Here is a 23,462-nt window from a genome sequence, read left to right on the forward strand (position 1 = left end):
CCCATCGTATCTGCTGTTCTTCTAAGCTATCTGGAGCTCTATATTATAAGCAGAAGCGGTTAGAGTGATTGAAATACTTGCTTCCATTGCCACATTTGTCTGAATATTGTGTCTCAGAAACCGCATGTCCCTTTGAATGCGAGTGACTATAGATAGAAGTGGCCAAGTCAAAGGAATGTTAGGCACTTTATTCATAAATATCTCTTTAAATGTGCTGCAAAATGACATGGAGAGATTTTTAATTGACTTGTTACAAATATACAAACACATGAAAACATTAACGCAAATATGCTTGCCTGTATATATTAATATCTTCATTGGAATTTTAAATGCACACATTCCTCAAGTGGGTGTTGACGCTGTAATAAACATCCAATATACATAAATACATACGCTAGAGCTATTTAATTGTGGGTGTCGACTATTATCAGTTAATTGTTCAGCATATATTTTTTTCATTTGTTATTGCTATATACACACAAAAAATTTTTGATGTTAAAACCGCACTTTGTGCTGAAAAAAATAAATTTTCTAAAAACAGAATAGAAATAAATTTGAATGTTGCTTCGACCGGGACTTGCACCCAGGGCGTTCGATTTGAAAGGCGGATCACGCTTCTACCACACCACCACGGCTTGCTGTTCACATCTGTCATTACTTTAATGTTGGGGATCGGTGAACAAAGGAAAAACACTTATGCCAAATTTGGGAGATATTGCTGCTTATCAGACTACATATTGGTGGGCCGGGACCAACATGTTTTATGTCGACTCCGAACGGTTGCAGCAGATGAATTTTAACAGAAAAGCTTTTCATAACAGAAATATACTCAGAGTAGCTTAAGCTACTTAGTTATGATAGTTTCGAATAAGCCCTACCTCGATCATGCTACATGAAGTTGCAGCACTGAGGTTTTACCGGTGTATTAAGAAGAACATCATGGACGTACCTTCAATAGTGACCCGTCGGAACTTTAATCACCATTGATATAGAAACCTTGGTGAAGCCAAAAATGTGAGCAAACCGCTGGCCATCCACATCCAGATGGTTCTCGCTACCCTCAAAGAGGAAGTGTCCTATTCAGCGTAGTGGTTATCTAGTGTTTGCGAAGCACTTCTAGACGACTATTGATCGTATCACAGATGAGTTCAGCGCTTTAATATACGTTGGGTAATTTGAGTAGCTGTGGATTTCTTTCCTTCCTATACATAATCGCCGCAACTAAAATTGGTAATTGCATCGAACTCCTGGTAAAAAATCCAAATCAACCTTCTCTTCAACATCGAACCAACTTTGCACTAGCTAATAAGTCATCTGACCCAGGTCGGTACCACTCCTCAATCTTCTTTCGAAAGAGTAACTGTGTTGAAGCGTGAAGGGGGCATTGCCGGGCCTAATGCCTCAAGCATTATCAACACATTTAGTCTATGAGTGGTATTTTTGATATTCAAGGGATTGTTAGGGCAACCTTTCCAAGCGGTTGCCAATGTAATTTACAGAGTCTCCAGCTCAACTAGCAACCTCACCTACCCGTGGTGAATCCAGGTTCTGGCGATCCCAAGTTTTTCCTGGAACTAGGGAGTTGGGGAGCGGGATGACCTAGGAAGTCCAATGATTTCATATTACATCCTTCCTGAGAGGGAGGCTTGTACCTTAATGATCCGGACGGTACCGGATCTATAAGACAAAGGATAATCCAAATCGATAGCACTGTCCAAATCCTTCGGGGAATGTTTTTATCGCTACAGTAACCACAACATGTGCGTTTTGATTAACCGACCAATTCACTCAAATGCGTTTCACCATTCCAACACCCCACAAAGCAGTCAGCTTGGCCAGAAACAGTTCTACTGCACAACCGTTAGGTAATGATTTCAACCAGAACCCTCGACTTCGAAACCAGCCAGGGTCTTGTAGATGTACCCAGACAGGATACTTTGTGATCTAGCGACACGGAAAGCATTTCAATAATCATGCTGGCAGTGAGCTCCATATGTATAAATCGAACAGGCGCTCCAATTTTTTTTAACTGAGATGACAAGTTTTAAACCCAATTCCCAAACTGTTCTCCAAACATGGTTTCTTTGTTAGTTTTAGTATCGAGTTTAAAATTTCTTAGCGCTATGGCTTCTTTGCTTCCAGTGAATAGCGACTTATATGAAGCTGCCCTAGATCAAAATTTAAATTTTCATAATCAATTTTTAGCTGGACAAAGTTCGCCGAGTCCGATTGTATATTACACATTTCCTTTTTTTCGTTTTTATCTGGTCACCCCATTGCCTATGGAGAGCGCTTTTTAGATCTGCAGCTTCGTGCGCTTTTCTGATAAATACGGTCAATTACATTTAAATTCAGCTTTTGTTCTTATCGTCATTCCTATGGCTCAAGTTCAGCAGACGGGTCAACAAACGAGTAAATATGTGTTATACGAAATGCAAACAAAAACGTACAGATATATACAAATGTGAAAGCATAGATAATATAAAAAAAATTACTGGACAAAATAAAATAAATAGACATCGAAAAAATAGGTCGCAGAGTTCAGTTCGAGACACTTAACATTTGGATTCAATAAAAGGAAAAATGGGTAAAAAACAGTTTGTCCTTTATTGGCTACTTAATGGTGCGGTGAGTCTCAAGCAAACGGGGTCCAGTAATGCTTATCCCTTTTTACTAGTAGGCAAATTTTTTTCATACACAATGAAACACACACAAATTTTTAAAAGAAATTAAAGTTTCACAGACGGCTAACACTCCTCTTAGGCCCGGTTTTTCAGTAGATGTTTAAGCTAAGCTTAAACTAAGTTTGTTTAAAATCTAGTCAAATTTAAACTCCACTACTACAGAGCAGTTATTCAATCACAGTTTATAGGCGCCTTTTTTGTACGGCAACATTGGTTTTTTATTATCTAGATAAATTGTAGATACGGCAACAGCTGGATTTTGTTTACACAACAAAAAAATGTTTTCCAGCGAAATATATATCTAATTCCAGAAGTCTTATCCATCATTATTTAATTATTCTTAAACCAGATAGTTTTCGAGTTGATATCGAACTTCATGCTCCAATCACTACCTACCTTTGAGAAATTTTGTAAAACTTTGAGTTCTCTAGTTGATTTCCAGCGTTATTATCTTTTCAAACTATCATCCAAACGTTGAGAGATTTTGAGAAATGAACAGGTCTCAAATGAATATTTAACACATTTCTCCAGTTGATATCGTACATTGGATATCGAGTTGAGTTGGAGTTGAAAAAAGATCTCCAAGGTGGTACAGCCAAAACCAACAGCTATTTATTGTGAGAAATAAACACCTGGTTGATAGCAGTAATGAAGCGTAATTAATCAAATTAGAGTTCGCCCAGTGGTTGAAATTCAACCACAGGATAGCAAAGGACAGGAAGGGAAATGAAAATAAAAGAAATATAATTTGTCATTTTAATATAATAATAGGAACATCCGATGCGTAATATAATGAATAAGTAAGCTCAAAATAGGGAAATTTTATATTGCTCTGGCAGGAAAGGTAAGGAAAGGAAAAGAAAGGAAAGGAAGGAAAATCAATGAAAGGTAGGGCTGCCAGACGTCCCGGTTTTCCGGGACATGTCCCGGTTTTAGGCCATTTGTCCCGATGTCCCGGTCCAACCCTAAAATGTCCCGGTTTTCGTTTAGGTGTCCCGGGTTTTAAATCTAAATAAAGAGTCATAAAATCTACCAACTATTCGGTTTGCTTATAATGTGCGCTCCAACTAGTCTGAATAAAAGTACCAACGACCGACTTTAATTGTAAAATTCTAGCGTCGCTAGATAGTTGCACATTGCGTAGTACACATATATAGATGTAAAGTATTCTTCCTAATTAGCTAACATAACTAAAGAAAAGGAGAGAAAAACAATTTACTTAAAATAGTTCAATATCTATATGCGATACCTGGTTATGGGATTCAAGGGGTTGTGTAGCGCAATATATAGCTTCTCCAACCCAATTGTCAACCTCACCTTTGAGCGGCGAATCCCGTTTCACTAACAGACGAGGCTCAGGCGGCCCCAAGCTCCTCACGGAACTTGGGGGTGGGGAGGGAGGGATGGCCTGAAGGTTTAATCGTTCCCGAGATGGTCGGGCCAGCACCTTAATGGTGCTGTGTTACCGGAGCATATCGGATCTGTATCCGAGAAAGGACCATCACATCGATAACACTCTCCAAAGCCTTCGGGGAGTAACCTAATCGCTACAACAACAACAACATACCTGGTTATAATGCTAATGCGGATCGATTTTTTTCTCTTGTTTCATCTCAATGGACAAAGGAAAGAAATTCGTTGAATATCAGCACATTAGACCGTATTATTCAATGTAAATTCAACTTAAGACTGACTTGTACAGGACATTACAATTATATTAAAAATAATCCAGATGTTTTGGAACAAGTTCTGTGCAACGAAAAATATATGACTGTTTAATTTTATCCTTTTATAAAAAAAAAAATAAATAAATGTAAGGCGCGATAACCTCCGAAGAGATTTTAGGCCGAGCTTCTCTTCCAATTTGCGTCGTGCTCCTCTTGATTTTCCCTACAAATTGGCCGGATGGGATCTACATGTTTTATGCCGATTCCGAACGACATCTGCAAGGCAGATGAGTTTTCACTTAGAGCTTGTCATGGCAGAAATACACTCGGAGCGCTTGCCAAACACTGCCGACCGGCGACCCCGCTTAGAAAAATTTTCTTCTAATTGAAAAACCTTATTTCTAAAATTTTGATGTTGCTTTGCTCGGGGTGTGAACCCGAGTGTATTTCTGCCATGACAAGCTCTAAGTGAAAACTCATCTGCCTTGCAGATGCCGTTCGGAGTCGGCATAAAACAAGTAGGTCCCGTCCTGCCAATTTGTAGGATAAATTAAAAGGAGTACGACGCAAATTGGGTGAGAAGCTCGGCCTAAAATCTCTTCGGAGGTTATCGCACCTAACATTTATTTTGAATAGTAGTTGTGATTAGCTGTTTTAGAGTACCAGGAAAGTATATAATTTGTTTATGGTTTTATTTTTGTGCTGTGTAAATAAAAAATAATACTTATGTGCGTAAATAAAAAAACATTTTAATGTATATTTCTTGAATTTTCAAAGTGTCCGGTTTTGTCCCATGGGCACCTGGTAGCCCTAATGGAAGGGAAATGAAAATAAAAGAAATGAAAGAAAAGAAAAGTAGAGGAATGGAAAGGAAAGAAATGGAAAGGAAAAGAAGGGAAAGGAAAAGAAAGGAAGGAAAGGAAAGGACGGAATATGAATGGAAGAGAAATGAAAGTAAAAGAAAGGAAATAAAAAGAAAATTAAAAGAAAGGAAAGGAAAATAAAGAAAGGTAAGGAAAGGAAAGAAAATTAAAGGAAAGGAAACGAAACGAAACGAAAGAAAAGGAAAGGAAATGAAAGAAAAGGAAAGCAAAGAAAAGAAAACAAAGGAAAGGAAAATAAAAGAATAGAATGTAAAAGAAAGGAAAGTAAAGGAAAGAAAATAAATAGACTTGATACATGATCAGCTATGTATTTTTGTTTAATTTTTATTGTGTACAAAGCAACTCCTCCCTCGGCCATGCTCACGATTCAGCATAGTACACAAAAAGCAAGTACACACACACAACGTGTCTATAGTATGAATAAGTTTTTTATATTAAAATGATTTTTCAATTTTTTTTATTTATGGATAACAGTGCAGCTCAAAATGTCCTATCAATACATATATAATTTGGATACCTTAGAATTATAGTTTAGCAGAAAACGGTTCCACATTTTTTCATCTTGTCTATTTATATATAAGATATAAATTATTTTTATTTTATTTTCGTGAAAATACTGTAGTATGGAATATTATATTTGAGTCCAGTTAGAGAACCACAAATTGGGAATTAAGTTTTTCAACTTAAGTAATAGCATTTTTTGATTTATAAAAAGTTCCCGCTTTTGCTGAGTACGCTATGATTCTCGATCGGAGCCACTGTTTCGAAACAAGTCTTGAGATTTTAGAAGTATGCCTAGTTATCAACATGAGCTCTTATGGTACTCAAGCTCAAATGGTTATTGGGTATATTCGACGCCATTACGATCGAACGCAAATAACCGTTAGGTTAACTAGAGTTTAACCCTGCCAGATTGGCCGCTTAGTCTCAGCTTAAACTTCAGTTAAAGTAAAACTGCAAAATAAGTTTAAGCGTAGTTTAACTGACAAACTGAGTTGAACTTGTATTGGAAAACCGGGGCTTAGTGCAAATTTTCTGACACCGCACTTTTTCAGACACGCGTATCGTAGATTAATGGATTTGCGGCTCTTTTTTCGAGAGAGCGCTGCCAAAATGCAGATATTTTCTATAAATTTTGCATCATGCGCATAAAGACAACTCTTTGGATCTATTGGTATTTCGGTGTAGGAGTATTCAGCAAACATTCCGGTAGTTTAAAACTTACGTCACTGTATCTTGGCGAACGCCGTGGTATGAAGTTCCATGTGTAAACATACAGGTGGACGTCTAGAAAACTAATGTTTTTAACTATAGCTTACCCAGGGGGTCGAAGCCAACGTAAGCGCATTAATTTCACTAGAAACAAATAATTTGGGGCTAAATATTTGAGAAGAACCTCACCGGTTACTTACCGGTAACAATCTTTACCGAGAAGTTATTACTTTAGCACCGGTTCATTATCGAAAGCGAAATTATCGCCGCATTATCGGTTCGTTACCGCCGAGTTGTTGGCTTCTTATCGACGAGTAACAGATGTGATGGTGATTTTATAGTGAAGATTTATCTCTATCTGTTTCAAAACAAGCGGATAATAAATCCATAACATGCCGATACAAATTAGTTACACTCCCACAATAAATGGATAACTTTTCGATAATATTCGACAGCATGCCTATAACAAATCGATAATTTTCGATAGTAAATCGATAACTTTTTTATAACAAATCTATGCCACGAATGCGCAACCCAGCAAACCATACAATTACAAATTGACCCAATTACACACATAAAAATCAATAGCTTATCGATAATAAATCGTTAACTTTTCTATAAAAATTCGATAACACGCTGAAAACAAAACTGGTACCACTCCGATAGCAAATCGATAACTTTTTTTTATAATATTCGATAACTTTGCGATAAATAACAGGTTAACGCAGTTACCCGAATTAACTCGCTCCAAGTATTTTTTTTATTTGTTAGGGAGGAAACATTTAATTTGATTAAAAATTTGGGAAAGTGCGGTATCATCACATTGGCACTTATAAGTGTATTAGCTCCCTTGTTACTAATCGGAAAAGACTTCTAGTGTTAGTTTTAATTTAATCGTCTTCTTAGGAATATAAAAAATATCGCAAATAATGAACATAAAAAATATCATAAATAATGATTATTTTTTATATGTTATCTTAAAAATTTTTCAGTCAGAAGTACATACCTTGGTAATCGTTCGAATCTGCAAAATTATAAAAAAATCACAATTAATTATAAAACAAAGTCAACAATCGATTTAAACAAATATACATAACTTAAGCCTATAAAACTAAACAATCAATAATAATCTATCAGAACCAATTTACTACCAACCTTTTCAATCAATGCAAAAATCGTGTATTTTATTTTAGAAACGTAAACCATTTATATGCTGAAAACGTCAATTTCGATTAAAAATATTAACGTACTTATATGTGTATGTTTTGCGATACATACAGTGCACACGCGATAATACTGACACCCTAATATATGAACACCACAAAATGACCACTTTTTCGCTTCCATTAAGTACTCTAAAATATGAACTTTTGGCAAAAGCTCTAAAATATGAAGATTATTGATTTTTAAATTTCTATCGAATTTCAAGAGCCTAATAAATTGGGGATGCCCCTAGTTATTGAAATTTAAAATGTACATAACCGTCGCTGAGAAATGCTTGCATTCACTCGTATACACGGTTGTCACATCATTTTGACATTTGGGACCAAAATCGAAAAAGATGATCAAATCTCAAAAAAATTGTCCAAATTTTTGTATTCTTTAATTGGTTTACAAATTCACAAATGTGTGGAATCCATTGTAAAATCTTAAATTTTAAATTAAATACAATGGCCCGTAATCATAGTCGTTGACTAAAATACTCTTTAGTTAAAATCTTGCCTAAAGCGCAAATACACGACACGAACATTTCCGCGAACATTTCGCAATCTTGTTCGCATCTTTGGCCATACACCATACGAACTTTTGGCCGAACATTAGTTCTCTTTCAGACAGCGATGAATACGGACAACAATTGTGCTGCAGCAATATTGCTCGCTTTTTTTTTTGATTCACGCCGGTATTGCGCCCGCAAACTACTTATTTTTTGTATAACTGTATCCTTTGTGGCATCAGGATCTACTTCTTTTAATTTTTCGATTAAAGTCGCATAATCATTATTCTTTTTAATTCTATTACAATAATCTTTGCTTTTTACTTCCCACAATGATGGAAAAGATTTATACATTTCAATAAATTCACTCAGAAATTTTTTATTGACCATTTTACTTTTCCGCGCACGTCTGTTCCGTTCAGAAATTACTACGATTATGAGCTATTTCGCCATACACGCACAAAATATTTTAATTTTGGCGAACATTTGTGCGAACTGGCAAACACCACTATACACGACAGAAAAGGTCGCAGAAACATGACATAACGGGAATGTTCGCGGAAATGTTCGTGTGGTGTATTTGGCGCTTTTTTCAGTAAAATAAGCATGGACAGTGCATCCGCATGAAAAAAAGGTATTGATTGGCACTATGAAGACATTTTTTAGAAATTTTAAAAGTTCACCCTGTTCCTTACAACCGTGGTTACTTGACTCCACGTATAAAAAATGGTAATTTTTTACTTGACAAAAATTCTTACAATAGCACAAAAATTGCCAAAGGAGTACCTGAAAACGCGTTTTGATCATAATCCGGTGGCGGATAATTATCATTCAATTCAATTTAGAAGTTATTTGAAAACGTTTTGAAAAAAATCGCTCTTTTTTATCAGCCGTCAATTTAAAATTGAGTGCACAATCTTTTAATTGAACATATTGTAACGAATTTTCTGCAAATCCTCTTATTTGCAATCCTCTGCTAAGTTCGAATCACTAAACTGTTGAATAAATAACTCCAATATTGAATGATGGAAAAATGGCCTTTATTAAGTACTTCACAATAACACTCAAACTGTGCAACGAATAGCTTAATAACCAAACTGATATCTTAAAGGAAACTGACTTTCAAAATAATAGTGCTATTGCTCGCTAGATATCGTCTTACTCGTAACTGCTTGACAATTCAAATCAAACTGAATTCTTCTTACTCGCCTGCACTGCTTTTATAGTTTACGCTGCATACTTCTAGGCTCTTCGATTTCCAGAAGTTACTAGTTGTTTCGGCTACAAAATCGCCAGCCACAACTACGTGCATAAATTATTGCTCACTCTTGTGACAACTCAGATAAGGTATATGCATGTGTTTGTAGTTTACAGTCTCCCGCACACACATAAGCGTATAAGTAAATTCATCGGTGTGTGACATCTCATCTCTTGCTGCCTTGTATGTAAATGTTGCTCATTGGAATGTGTACATATGTGTAGACGCAATTATTTATTCGTTTAAGTAGATACATAATGATTGAATTATTGATGTGCATTCACGTCACTGCTTAGATCGGCTTAGAGCTGGCAGCACTCCTTAGTTTTGCTAATATTCGTAACACTGCCCTCCACCTAAGTCTGATCGTCCCGATCAGACAAATCTCTCGATCTAAACGCTGCTAGCATCGCCAAATGTACCACTCTTCTACTCCGTGGTATCTCAATGCTTTGTATGCGGTAGATGGTATCACTGAACTTCTTCACAATCTTGTACGGGCCTTCCCAACTGCACCGAAATTTGGATGGAACAACTTTCCGCCGGTGAGGGTTGTATAACAGTACCAAATCTCCCGCCAAGAAACTTTTCGAATTATTGTTCTCATGGTACCTGCGTTTCATCGTACCACTCAATACCCTGGTTCGTTCCTTTACACTCTGTTGTTTGGCCGATGAACTACTTCGTAGAGCTTGCGCTGGACGGATTTGCTTTGCATAATCAGTATCGTTCCCACGTTTCCCCACAGTAGTGCGTTCTGGATTGAAACTACCCTCGCATTCCTTCTCGAAAATTCGTTGCTTCATTTTCCTGCGTCTTTTAGGTTTTGTCAATGCCAGTGTTTCTCTCGCAGGTACTTTTGATTTTGATTTATTTGGCCCATTCGATCTATCAACCTTTGCCTTCGACTTCCGTGGCCTTTGTCGAGTCTTCTCCACCAGTACCCAATTACTGCTGAACCCTTTTTCCAAACTAAAGTTAAGTGGCACATCTTGGTTCTCATAACGCATCACCCTTCTCTGCATATCGATCTTGATGTCATGGTCAACCAAGAAATCTACTCCCAATATAACTTCATCAACAATCTCCGCCACAACAAATTTGTGTAGGACCATGACCTTCCCAATCAATACTTCACATATCACTTCTCCCTGAACTTGGTTATACTCGCCAGTGACCGTACGCAACTTTGCTCCAGGTAACGGTTTTACTCTCCTGTTGACCAAGTCAGATCGGATCAAGGAATGAGATGCGCCCGTATCTACAGTCAGTATTCGTTCGTTGCCATCCACATTCCCTCTGACGGTAAGACTGCTCGATTTTCTACCAATTTGCGACACAGATATCACAGGGCATTCAATAGCTGGATCTAACTCTCTACCTCTTACTCGCTCTTGCTCATCTCCTCCAGCTTTGCGTTTACGCCCACCCAAATTGTTGGAACTATTAAGGCCAAGATCGCAATGACGTGCAATGTGACCGGACTTCCCGCATTTGAAGCATTTAATAACTTTTTCACTCCGCTTTTGCGATCCTTTCAGCGCCTCCAATATTGCGTCTACCCACTCTGGCCTTTCTACTTCCACACGGCGTGCTTTGAAAACTGGCTTACACAGAAGCGACGCTGTTTCTTGAATCAGAGCTTGTGACACCGTTTCTGCGAATGTTGGCTTTGGGTTTGCGTATGTAGCTCGCTTTGTTTCGACGTCTCGTATGCCATTTACAAAGCTCTGAATCTTCACTCTTTCCGTGTATTCCACGGGTGCATCCGCATTTGCAAGATGAGCCAATCTTTCAATGTCAGAAGCAAACTCCTGCAAGGTCTCGTTAGCTTTTTGGTAGCGGTTTTGCAATTCTATTTGAAATATCTGTTTCCTGTGTTCGCTTCCGTATCGCCGTTCTACAGCAGCCATCAATGCGTCATAACTGTTCCGTTCGTATTCTGGAATAGTCTGTAAGATTTCGGCAGCTGGTCCTTTCAATGCTACGAAGAGTGCGGCAACTTTATCTTCCACATTCCAGTTGTTCACTGCTGCGGTCTTCTCAAACTGTAGCTTAAAGACCTGGAAAGGAACAGAACCGTCAAAGGATGGTGTTTTTACCTTTGAATTACTCGCTGAAACTGCAGGACGATTTAATTGTAACTGCTCCATACGACCCTTCAAATCATCGACTTCTGCCTGAAATTGAGCGATTTTTGCATCCTGCGCTTCCAGCTTTGATGTTACCCTTGCTTCCTGTGCTTCTAACTGTGAAGACATTTGTGCCACCTGCAATGATAAGCGCTCCTCTTGTTCTTCCATCTTTGATGTTATGCGTGTCTCCTGCGATTCCAGTTGGGATGCCATATATGTCTTCTGTTCTTCCAATTGCATTTCCATCTTGGATGTAATCTGTGTCGACATTTCTGACATTCGCGTTTCTTGTGCTTCAATCTTCGATGTTATTCGTGTCTCTTGGGATTCCAGTTGTGATGCCATATATGTCTTCTGTTCTTCCATCTTGGATGTTATACGGTTCTCCTGCGATTCCATATATGTCTGCTGTTCTGCCAGTTGAGATGACACTGTCGATGTTTGAGCAGATATTGCAGCTAAAATCATGTTCAAGTCTGTACTGGTAACCGTCTGCGATGTTTCGTTCTTCTCTTCAATTTTTGTTGTCTCCTCGCCATCAAGATGAAAGACATGCTCTTCCACATCAATTCCTTCTGCTTCCATTGCTTCTCGTAGCCGTGCCTGAAGTTCGAGTTTAACGCCGCTTGTATTCAATCCACGGCTCTCCAACTCCTTCTTCAGTTGCGGGATCTTCAATTCACTTAACTTTGCCATGTCCTTGTTGTCCTCTAGAATTTATTCAACAATCCCACTTCTGACACCAATTGTAACGAATTTTCTGCAAATCCTCTTATTTGCAATCCTCTGCTAAGTTCGAATCACTAAACTGTTGAATAAATAACTCCAATATTGAATGATGGAAAAATGGCCTTTATTAAGTACTTCACAATAACACTCAAACTGTGCAACGAATAGCTTAATAACCAAACTGATATCTTAAAGGAAACTGACTTTCAAAATAATAGTGCTATTGCTCGCTAGATATCGTCTTACTCGTAACTGCTTGACAATTCAAATCAAACTGAATTCTTCTTACTCGCCTGCACTGCTTTTATAGTTTACGCTGCATACTTCTAGGCTCTTCGATTTCCAGAAGTTACTAGTTGTTTCGGCTACAAAATCGCCAGCCACAACTACGTGCATAAATTATTGCTCACTCTTGTGACAACTCAGATAAGGTATATGCATGTGTTTGTAGTTTACAGTCTCCCGCACACACATAAGCGTATAAGTAAATTCATCGGTGTGTGACATCTCATCTCTTGCTGCCTTGTATGTAAATGTTGCTCATTGGAATGTGTACATATGTGTAGACGCAATTATTTATTCGTTTAAGTAGATACATAATGATTGAATTATTGATGTGCATTCACGTCACTGCTTAGATCGGCTTAGAGCTGGCAGCACTCCTTAGTTTTGCTAATATTCGTAACAATATTTATTTAAAGAAAATTTACATAATTTCGTTCTTAAAAAAATATTTAAATCTCGCAACATAAACGAATAAGTAGTTAAAGCGGATTTGGGCTGCTTAAAGCAAAGGAAGCAACAAGGCTATCCACTCATAAACTCATACTCATGTTGAATAGTTTATATAGTTTGTAAGAATGTTGTAAAGAAAAGTTGTTTGCATTAAGACAGATGTGACGGCCAAAATGATGCAAAGCTTAAATGTTAGGTGGCCCTAACCGTTAAAGCCCTTTAATTTAATAGACCCTAAACCGAATAGGGATATATCTCTACCGATATATCCCTAATCTCTAACCTCAATACTAATAAGCATGCAGGACATTCAATGATAATCAGGTTATATCAAATATAGGTTTGTCTTCGCAAAGTCAGCATAAATAAAGGGAGTTTAGTATAGTTTTCCATAGGAAAGAAGTAATCTAGAATGTTGAGCCATTGTACATGGACCTGCAAAGTGTAAGTCGCTTTTACATTAGAAAATCATTGAACTCAAGTCGATCATGACATAGACTAAGAGGGTGATAAAGGGGGGAAGAAGTTCGGCAGCGCCCGTACCAAGCAGTTCTTAAAATTATTGTTGCTAATTCTTGTTGTATTCCGTGTTTCATTTCACGCTTTCTTTTAAGAGGAATTGGCAAATGTAAAGGGGAATAGAAGACACAAAAGGAAATGCCAGCATAATTGAATTCAACAATTCTGTAATGCAATTCCATAATTAGAAGTCGGAAATAAAAAATTGTTCTTTTATTAATAGATATTCACAAAAAACCGAATAATTCCCTCAAACGGCTGCGAAACTGGTGAAAATTGTATCAGCGCAAAACGCCATTTTAGTAAATTCTTTTTTGTGTACAACAATATCACCAAAATTACATCAACCACATGAAAGTCTTAAACTTTTTTTTGTAAAAATATCTTGAAAGAGTAAAATTATTACTTTGCCGCCTTCGGATTATTGCTTCCGAAATTAAAACGCGTCATTTGACACTTCTCCCGAAATTTTTTGACATGTATGCCTGTAGTAAATAATTCCTTCCATTGAATATTTATTTCTAAATTTAATGCTAAAATCAATATAGGATGCTACTTTTTCCTCAAAAGATACTAAAATATCAAAACTCACAAATATCTTTGAATGCGGAATAGTCTTAATTAAAGATTTCGCATATGTGGACCCAAGTAACCATCGCACATTTTAAGATTGTGTAATTTTCATCACAAACATATTAATACGCATTCTAGGTATAATAAATTAGTTCCTGACGTATATTTCCTTGTCGGGGAAGCCTTTTTTCACTTCCATTTAAGTTCATCGCATTTAAATAGAGAATTGTTTAATTTCTCGCAACTTTTGACAGCAGTCCACCAACTTAAAACCTATTTTAAAAAACTAAAATCGGGATCATGTCATTTTAAATTTAAAATACTTTTTTAAAGATAAAATAGTGTTTAAGTGGACTATAACAGACTTAAAATGATATTTAATTTAGAACCATGTTTAAACCAATAAAACTCTATTTTATTTCGACCATGATTACGGGGCAATATGTTTCAATTTAGTTAATAACAAAATAAATGTAAGGCGCGATAACCTCCGAAGAGATATAAGGCCGGGATGGGACCTACTTGTTTATTGCCGACTCCGAACGGCATCTGCAAGGCGGATGACTTTTTACTGAGAGCTTTTCATGGCAGAAATACACTCGGAGTGCTCGCCAAACACTGCCGAGGAACGACCCCGCTTAGAAAAATTGTCTTCTAATTGAAAAAACTTGTGAACCCAGCATCTTCGGTCAGATAGGCAGAGCACGCTACCATCACACCACGGTGGCAATTTAGTTACCTTTCGTAAATATGCACAATTTCGTAAAACTGAACAGGCCTGGTTTTAATTAGTTCATATTATCGCGAGTGCCCTGTATATACATACAAATACATGTATCTTTAATGGACTGGGAATCAGTTGCCTGTTTCGGACTCTAACAAATCAGCAATGAATTATAAAAATTGCGTGCGACAGTAAAAATTCCTAGTCAAAGGTCAATTTCCAAATATGGCTAGACATTAAGTCTCGCAAATAGCCAAATAACAATAAATTCATACATAAGTATGTACGTATGTATAACCGTAACCACCAAAAAATATGCATCTTATATAAAATGATTTCCTATGATATGCATACTGTAATGACCCATTGAATTTCTTAATTTGTATCGGTAGTACAGGTGCGAATACCAAAATAGTAGTGGCAATGTTTATTAAATTCCATCAATTAAATTTTTTTATTTTCAAAATGTTAAGAAAAATATTTGATGAATTTTGTAACTGAAACTTTGCAAACCAACCTCAAAAACATTTTCGAAAAAGTTCGAAACTTGCGAAAATTTCGAACTTTTTACTTAGAGTTTTTGAATTTTTTTAGGCCTAACACAGTACATGTTATAGGTGAGATTAAAGTGGCTTATAAGCACGGTTCAGAGCTTCCGCAACCCGATGGTCCATATCATCATACATATATTTAGATGGCGACCTCAAGTTCTTCATGGAATTATGGGATGGGGCGCGGTATGGCCTAAAAGGTTGTATGTGCTTATTATCGGAACGTACCTAACCTAACCTAACCTAACCAAAAACATCGATAACGCTACCAAAAACCTTCCTAAGTATCATTATCGCTACAACAACAACAAAAACAACAACATGTTATAGTTCTCTCAAAATTTGCATTGATTATTGACAATTCCGAAGGCTGTTTAAATTTTTGTTCGATATAAATAATAAAAATATGCGACCTTCGGAAAAAACTGTCAAAAATCAATACAAATTTTGATAGACCCATAACTTGTGTCTTGTTAGACTAAAATTACAAGATTACATAACTGTATACTAAAAAATATTATCTACCGAGCTGTTCGCAAATGGAGGTAAGGAGTTAAATAAAGATATACTATGCATTTTCGTTTAGCAATATCGTATGTTCGATGCTGGAGAAAATAACTCGAGCAGCGGGACTAAACCGCACAGGCACCATATATTATAAGAGCAAGGTTGGGCTAGGTTAGGTTAAAAGGGCGTGCGTGGGAATTTTCCAAACTTCCACTCGTAGACATTTTTGTCCATTGTAAGAGCATTGGCAAAAAAAAAAAAGTGATGAGTGGTCGCCTCTATGCGCTACCGGCGGAGATTGGAGAAATAACGCAATTACCTGTGATAATACCGTAAGTGCTCTCACTGTAGATTTGCTTTGCTTGAGAAGGAAGCTAGTTTTTTTCCTATCTAAACTTGACCATAAAGACCTTGGGACCAAGGCGCTCGGTTCTATGTACCGGAGCGACTCGGGATTTTTCCCGACCAAGGACTGTCATTTCAGTGTGACCCCATCTAATTTGTTTCGTCCCTCCTACAAATTGTCATCCTCCCAGCAGCTCCTTGCAGCAGGACTGCTCCATATTCTCTTACTCCGGGAAGGCATCGAATCCAATCCGGGTCCGTCTCCTGACCCCGGTCCTGAGAAATGGTTTTGCTGCATCTGCCGGAAAATAATCTTTTTAGGACGGTCATACTGTGTTCAGTTTGTCTCGTGCAAGGGATGGTTGCATCGGACAGGTTGTTCTGGGCTTGATCCCAAAACCCGACGTCCACGTAACTTTTATAAATCTTTTGTGGCTCCTTGCTGTTCACGCCCAACGGCGTCCCGTAGTCTACGTCTAAGCGCTCCCACTACCTTCCAGCAGCCCCGCTGCTCTGCAAGCCACAACAAGTACCCGCTGCTGCTCGCGCCCCACGGCGCCAACAACTCAAACAGCTGCTACCACTCATAACTACAATCTTCGTTGTAGAGTCGGAAGCAATGCTGAGCAACAGCCCCTGCCCCCGTCTTCTCCCCTCTCTTTTCCGGCAGCAATCGTGTAGGTCAGGGAAACCGACTCTTAGTCCCTACCTCCGTTTGCACCGTTTGCCAGCACAGAATATATATGTTTGCGACATTCGCCCAATGCAGCTCCTGCCTTGGGTGGTGCCACTTCCCTAGATGTTCTGGTCTCCGCGACGGCAACCCCCCGACGGGTTTCATCGCGCCATGTTGCCAGGTCGCAAACCCAAATCATCCGGGTACCCCAATGCTTGCCCAAGGACGCCCAGTCCTAGGGCCACAACAGCAATTGCGTCCTGGCCTTCCCCAACCCAGGCTTAGTCACCCGTCACTTACCCCCAGAGTGGCGACGTCTCCCCTTATGCGCTTCAGAATTCTGCAGTTAAACTGTAATGGACTAACTGGGAAGATTACGGAGATAGTCGATTTCATGAAGCGGCACAACATCCGCATTGCTGCGATTCAAGAGACTAAACTCACAGCAAGATCTGCATTGTAGACCTGCTCTGGGTATAACGTCCACAGGAAAGACCGCGAGAGCGGAAATGGAGGCGGTCTCGCGTTTATCATACACCACTCTGTGCAATATTGTATATTTGATCCTGGCATCGACCGCAGGGACAATGTCTTAGAACGTCAAGGCCTATCTGTCCGGTCAGGCGATGCAAACCTAGAAATCATCAACATCTACATCCCTCCTGCCACCTGTTGCCCCAGTGGATACCGCCCTAATATCAGGGCCTTACTCACTGGCAACAATCGCATTATCTTAGCGATTTCAATGCCCATCATGATCTATGGCATTCAAACTTGCGGGCGGACAGTAGGGGTGAGATGTTGGCGGATCAAATAGAAGAAACGACGTTCTGCACAATAAACGGAGACGCCCCCACACGTATGGTAGGAAGCTGTCACAGCTCACCAGATATCTCAATCGTGAGCGCAGAACTCGTAAACTGCGTCAACTGGCAGCCGATGGTAACACTGTCATCCGACCACCTGCCCATACTTATTTCGCTTGAGCGTAACGCCGACTTCATCGTCACTGAAAAACGCACTTTCATAAACTTCAAAAAAGGAAAGTGGGAAGAATATAAATCCTTTACAGACAGCCGCCTAGCTGCCCTCCCTATCCCGACTGATGCCCGCCAAGGGGAGCGTGCCTTCCGTAAGGTCATTAAATCCGCCTCGGCACATTTCATTCCCGCCGGGAGAATTCCCGAAATCCGGCCCCACTTACCGGCGGAGGCCTTAAATTTAGCGAGAGAACGTGACCTCATAAGACAGCTTGACCCAGGCGACCCCCAAATAAGGGATATAAACCAACGCATCAGATTGCTTGTAGATGAACACAAGCGGGCGAAATGGGAGGAGCACCTAAGAGGTTGTAACCTCTCTACCGGTGTGGGTAAACTTTGGTCCACCGTAAAGTCCCTCTCGAATCCGACTAAGCACAAAGACAAAGTTTCCATCGTCTTTGGCGACAAAGTGCTGTCGGACGCGAAAAAATGCGCGAGCGCTTTCTGCCGACAATATATAATGCATCCTACGGTCGACAAAGATAGACGGCCAAGGTCTATGGCCAAGGTGGTCCCGCTACTACCCCACTTTTGTTTAATTTCTACATATCTAAGCTACCTTCACCACCGGAAGGAGTCACAATCGTTTCCTACGCCGATGACTGCACAATAATGGCCACAGGCCCAGGCCCAAAGATCGATGCGCTATGCAATAAAATAAACGGCTACCTCACTGATCTCTCCAGTTTTTTCGCCTCGCGAAACCCGGCATTATCACCGACTAAATCTTCCGCGACCTTATTTACAACATGGACGCCCCAAATGTCGACCATTTTGAACATCCACGTCGATGGCACTACGCTACCGACTGTCCGACACACCAAAATCTTGGGTGTGACGTTTGATCAGGATCTACATTTTGATGAGCACGCAGCCGCAATTGTTCCGAGAATTCAGAGCCGTAACAAAATCCTCAAATCCCTCGCTGGCAGTACTTGGGGAAAAGATAAAGAAACGCTCATGACTACATACAAAGCAATTAGCCAGCCGATTACGTGCTACGCGTCACCCATATGGTCGCCAAGCCTAAAAATCACCCACTGGAAGAAACTACAGGCCTGCCAAAATACTGCTCTCAGAATCGCCACGGGCTGTCCTCTTATGTCCCCAGAACACCATCTGCATAATGAGGCGAGAATACTCCCCATCAGGGAGAGAAATGAGATGCTGACCAAACAGTTCCTGTTGAATACCCAGAAACCTGGGCATCCCAACAGACATCTGATTGATGAAGCAGCACCGCCTAGGGGCTTAAGGAGTCATCTCCGTAAGCATTTTGAGGAAATACGGCACCTGAGAACCCAGCCGTATGAAGTGAAAAAACACAAGCAGGTCCTTGGTGAACTCCATAAACAGGCGTCCGACCTTTATGCCGGGAATCGCTCGGTGAATCCAGTGCTTAACGAAAATTATCCAAAACTTGCGGAAGAGGAACGCATACTCCCCAGGGAAACGCGTGTCACTCTTGCTCAACTTCTGGATACTGTAACAGGTTAAACTCTTACCTATCCAGAATCAACCCAATGTCAAAATGTATGCCCCGCTTGCAATGTGTCCCCACATGACACCAACCATCTCTTCAATTGTAATGTGGAACCAACGCCTCTAACACCCCTTTCCTTATGGTCCACCCCTGTTGAAACGGCAAGTTTCCTTGGACTCCCGTTAGAGGATATTGATGACAATTTGTGATCGGTCGCGGCTATTAGGTGGGGCGAGCATTGCTACAACAACAACAACAACAACCTTGGGACCACGCAATCATCCCAGTTGGTCCACTGAAAGTCCGTTGCCCTAATTTCCTAGATAACCCAGCGGTGGACACACGGAGCTGTCCGGCGCTCCTTTGTCCATTTCGGAACCTTTCCTAGCCATCTCATTTGCATATTCCTTCCCTTCAATATCGCTGTGCCCCGGTACCCGGCATAAGGAGACATTCTGGTGCCTTATGGACGCAGGCGAGGATCGACACCTCTGCACGATATACGACTTTATCATGTTCGATTTTAATGCCTTTAGATTGTTGCAAAGGCCTTCCTCCCATTCCTTCCTGAAGAATATCTTATACACCTGGAAGTCAAAAATCGCTGTGATATGGCCAGTGTACGACGCACGTTCAAATGAGATCCCGTTCAATCGTCCCCTTGTTATGTCATCCAAGATCGTCGCGTTTCCGTATTTCGTTGATATCCAAATGTTGGATTCTCTTAGTCGTAGAACTCCTTTCGTTCCTGCCGAAATCCCGTTCGCAGCTGTAGTATGCTGCCAGAGCTTTCTTTGATCTCATCTTAAGGTTCTTCTACCCTAAAGATTTTTAGAGTTTCACCAGCTATCAGTACTCAAAGAGCATGTGATAGATGCGTGGAAGCCATTTTACCAAATCGACCAGCTTCTAATTATATCAGTTAGTGAAATGATGTAAATACTGGCGTACTTTGTTTGATGATCAAAACAGCTTAAACTGTTAAGACTCAGGTTCAAATATGATCGAACCAAAAGCTCTGCCACCACGTTCCTTATTTATTACAATTGCCTACACAATTTTCTGTTGGGTATTTATATAGATATATAAAATGAGAGAACTTATTGATTCTGAATGGTCGAAAAGTTTCGCTATTGATTAATTTGGAATATTCATTGTTTAATAACATATTTAATAGGAATATTTTTTTTTTTTTTGCAAAAAAACTATAAATTTTAAATAAATATGTTAACACTAAGGCTGTTAAGCACATGCATAGATATAAGCTGATATACATATATGTAAGAAAAAACAATAAAATCGTGTATGAAAACAACACTTCCTAGTATTGGCCAATATAGCAATACAATAAATCAGCAATCGCTTTAGCCACTTCACGGGCTGATTAAAGCCAAAAATGCCAGAGTGAGCGTGAAATGAGCACGATTTGGCAAAGTAGTTTGTGTATTTTTTCTAAGAATTATGACGAAGGTGAGTAATCATAAAACTGACAGCTGGTCAAACAGTTGGTATTACCTTTTCAACAATATGCATCATAGCTTGAAGACAACAAAGCTGCGCTTCAATGTGCCAAGGTTCGAAATGTTATAAAACCGCAAAGAAATTTGGCTAAATTGGTGCCTTCTAAAAACAAGAACAGTAGCGGCTATGAATGTAGGGACGGACGTAACAATTATTTTGCATTGTGATGAAAAGTAAAGTTATATAATACCAATTTCACACAGAAACCCCTTGAATCAATTTGGTATTTTAGTCGCCTCTTACCACAGGCATACCTGCCGCGGGTGTATTCTAAGCCTCCTAACCCACTGGGGGTAGTGTCATTCTCTCTGTGATGAGCGAAATCATTACGATAAAAATATCGACCTATCAAGTATCTGATGCTAACAATCGATTGTAAACTAAACTGAAAAAGCCGCATCGAAGAGCGGGTACGGAAAGACTGTATTGGTTTCTACTCCTATTAGGCGATGTTCGATAAAAAAAGGGTCTCAGGACAAATATGGTGCCATGGCTGTATGAGGCAATGGTGCACGGCGTTGGCTATAGTGTTCTGAACTGCTTTTAGTAAGACCTACAATCTCACCAATCTGCAGAAAGTTCAGCGCAATTCGTGCGTTGGTGATGGGCATGCACATTGGACTGGGTCGATTTATTAACCGATATCGCGCCATCGATTTTTCGATAGGATTTGGGCTCAGGAAAAAAATTTCCACTACGCATACCCAAAAAAATAACTTTCGAGCTTGCGAAATTTAATTTTTTTTACTTTTTTTCGATTTTGATTTTTAAGGTGACCTACTACAATCTGAGTGCTGGAAGTATACTCAACAAGGGTATAGCAGTATTCTTATTCTATTTTAATTTCAAAATAGATTCCTATATCCGCAAACCGCAGGATGAGAGCAGCGTCACCACTATCATTCCATGCAGGGATTATTTATTTATTTATTTATTTAAATAGTAATTTGATCAGTTACAAATTACAAAAGTAGTCTAGTACAAAAATATACTTACAGACTACGTAGAGATAAACAAATGTAATACAAAATACAAAATAATAAAATATAATATAATTATGTATGAGCACTTACAGCTTTAAAAATAGGTTTAGATAATGAAAAGTCGATTTCTAAAGAATTTGAGCGAAGATTAAATTCTGTTAATATCCGAGAAATGGGAGCATTAGAAGCATAGAGGGTCCGAAGAAACCCCGTAAAAAACATGTTGCTATTTCTAAGCGGCCTGTTTGGTACATGGAATCGAATACCCTCAAGGAGAGCTGGCGCATCGATTGATCATTGATAATGTCGAAAACAAAAGTCATCGACAGCAAGGTTCTTCTAGATTCTAGAGACTGAAGGTTGATGAGTGCACATCTGGCTTCGTAGGAAGGAATCGGGTCGGAAAAATTCAAAGAACGCAGTGCAAAACGAACAAAGCTTTTTTGTACACTTTCGAGCCTCTTGATATGACACTCATGATAGGGTCGCCAAATGAAACAGGCATATTCCAACTTGGATCGAACAAGTGAGGTGAACAGTATCTTAAGGGTATAAGGATCCGTAAAATTTGAGCTAAAACGCCGGATAAAAGCAAGAAGAGAATAGGCCTTAGCAATTGTAGAATTTAAATCTATCGAGAATGAAAACTTAGAGTCGAAAACTACCCCAAGATCTTTCAGTTCTGTAAGAGTTGAGAGGCGGGAACCGCAAATGGTATAAGATGTGAATATGGGATAACGAGATTTAGAAAATGTTACGTGAAAACATTTACTTACGTTTAGCGGTAGATTGTTTGAATTACACCAGGCAGCGACATTATCCAAATCGGATTGTAACTTATCTGAATCTGACAAGTTTGAAATGGTAGAGAAAACCTTTAAATCATCAGCATATAGCAGAAAGTTTGATTCTTTAAAACAGACCGAAATGTCATTTATAAAAATTATAAATAGTAATGGTCCAAGAATGCTACCTTGAGGTACGCCTGAGGTGGCAACAAAAGAGTTCGAACGCACATTTTCTAACACAACGACACAGTTCCGCTGGACAAGATACGATTTTAGCCAAGAAAGAAAAATTGAGTGGAAGCCTACACCGGCCAGTTTCGAGATCAATATTGAATGGCTGATATTATCAAACGCTTTAGAAAAATCAGTATATACTGCATCGACTTGAAGGCGATTGTTAAAGGCTGATAGGCAGAATTCAGAGAAAATCGACAGGTTCGTCACAGTAGATCTGCCAGACACAAAACCGTGCTGATTCTCTATGATTAGATGCCTAACGGCAAAACACATTTTCTGTTTGACAATATACTCAAAGAGTTTAGAAATGGTAGACAATATGGCAATGGACCTATAGTTAGCAACATTGTTTTTGTTACCGTTTTTGAAAACAGGGGTGATGAGGGTCATCTTCCATGCGTCCAAAAACTCGCCGCACTCGAGAGATTTGTTCAAAATTAGCAGGAGTGGGGTGGCCAAAGCCAAACAGTTTTTAAAAAGATAAGACGATAAGC

General features: G+C 39.2%; 1 protein-coding gene across 11 annotated transcripts in view; it reads right to left on the reverse strand.

Annotated features, from left to right (window-relative positions):
- Positions 1-23,462, reverse strand: part of LOC137252423 (serine-rich adhesin for platelets) — a 236,989-nt gene that overhangs the window by 41,410 nt on the left and 172,117 nt on the right. For 7 of the 11 annotated variants that reach the window (XR_010953554.1, XM_067788081.1, XM_067788080.1 and 4 more), the window contains one exon: positions 7,454-7,471. The exons of the other annotated variants lie outside the window; for them this stretch is intronic. The gene's annotated coding sequence lies outside the window, so the exon portion shown is untranslated. The remainder of the gene's footprint in view (positions 1-7,453; positions 7,472-23,462) is intronic. 11 annotated transcript variants of the gene reach the window in all.

Source organism: Eurosta solidaginis, chromosome 5 (genome assembly GCF_040869045.1).
Source record: "Eurosta solidaginis isolate ZX-2024a chromosome 5, ASM4086904v1, whole genome shotgun sequence".
Lineage (NCBI taxonomy): Eukaryota > Metazoa > Arthropoda > Insecta > Diptera > Tephritidae > Eurosta > Eurosta solidaginis.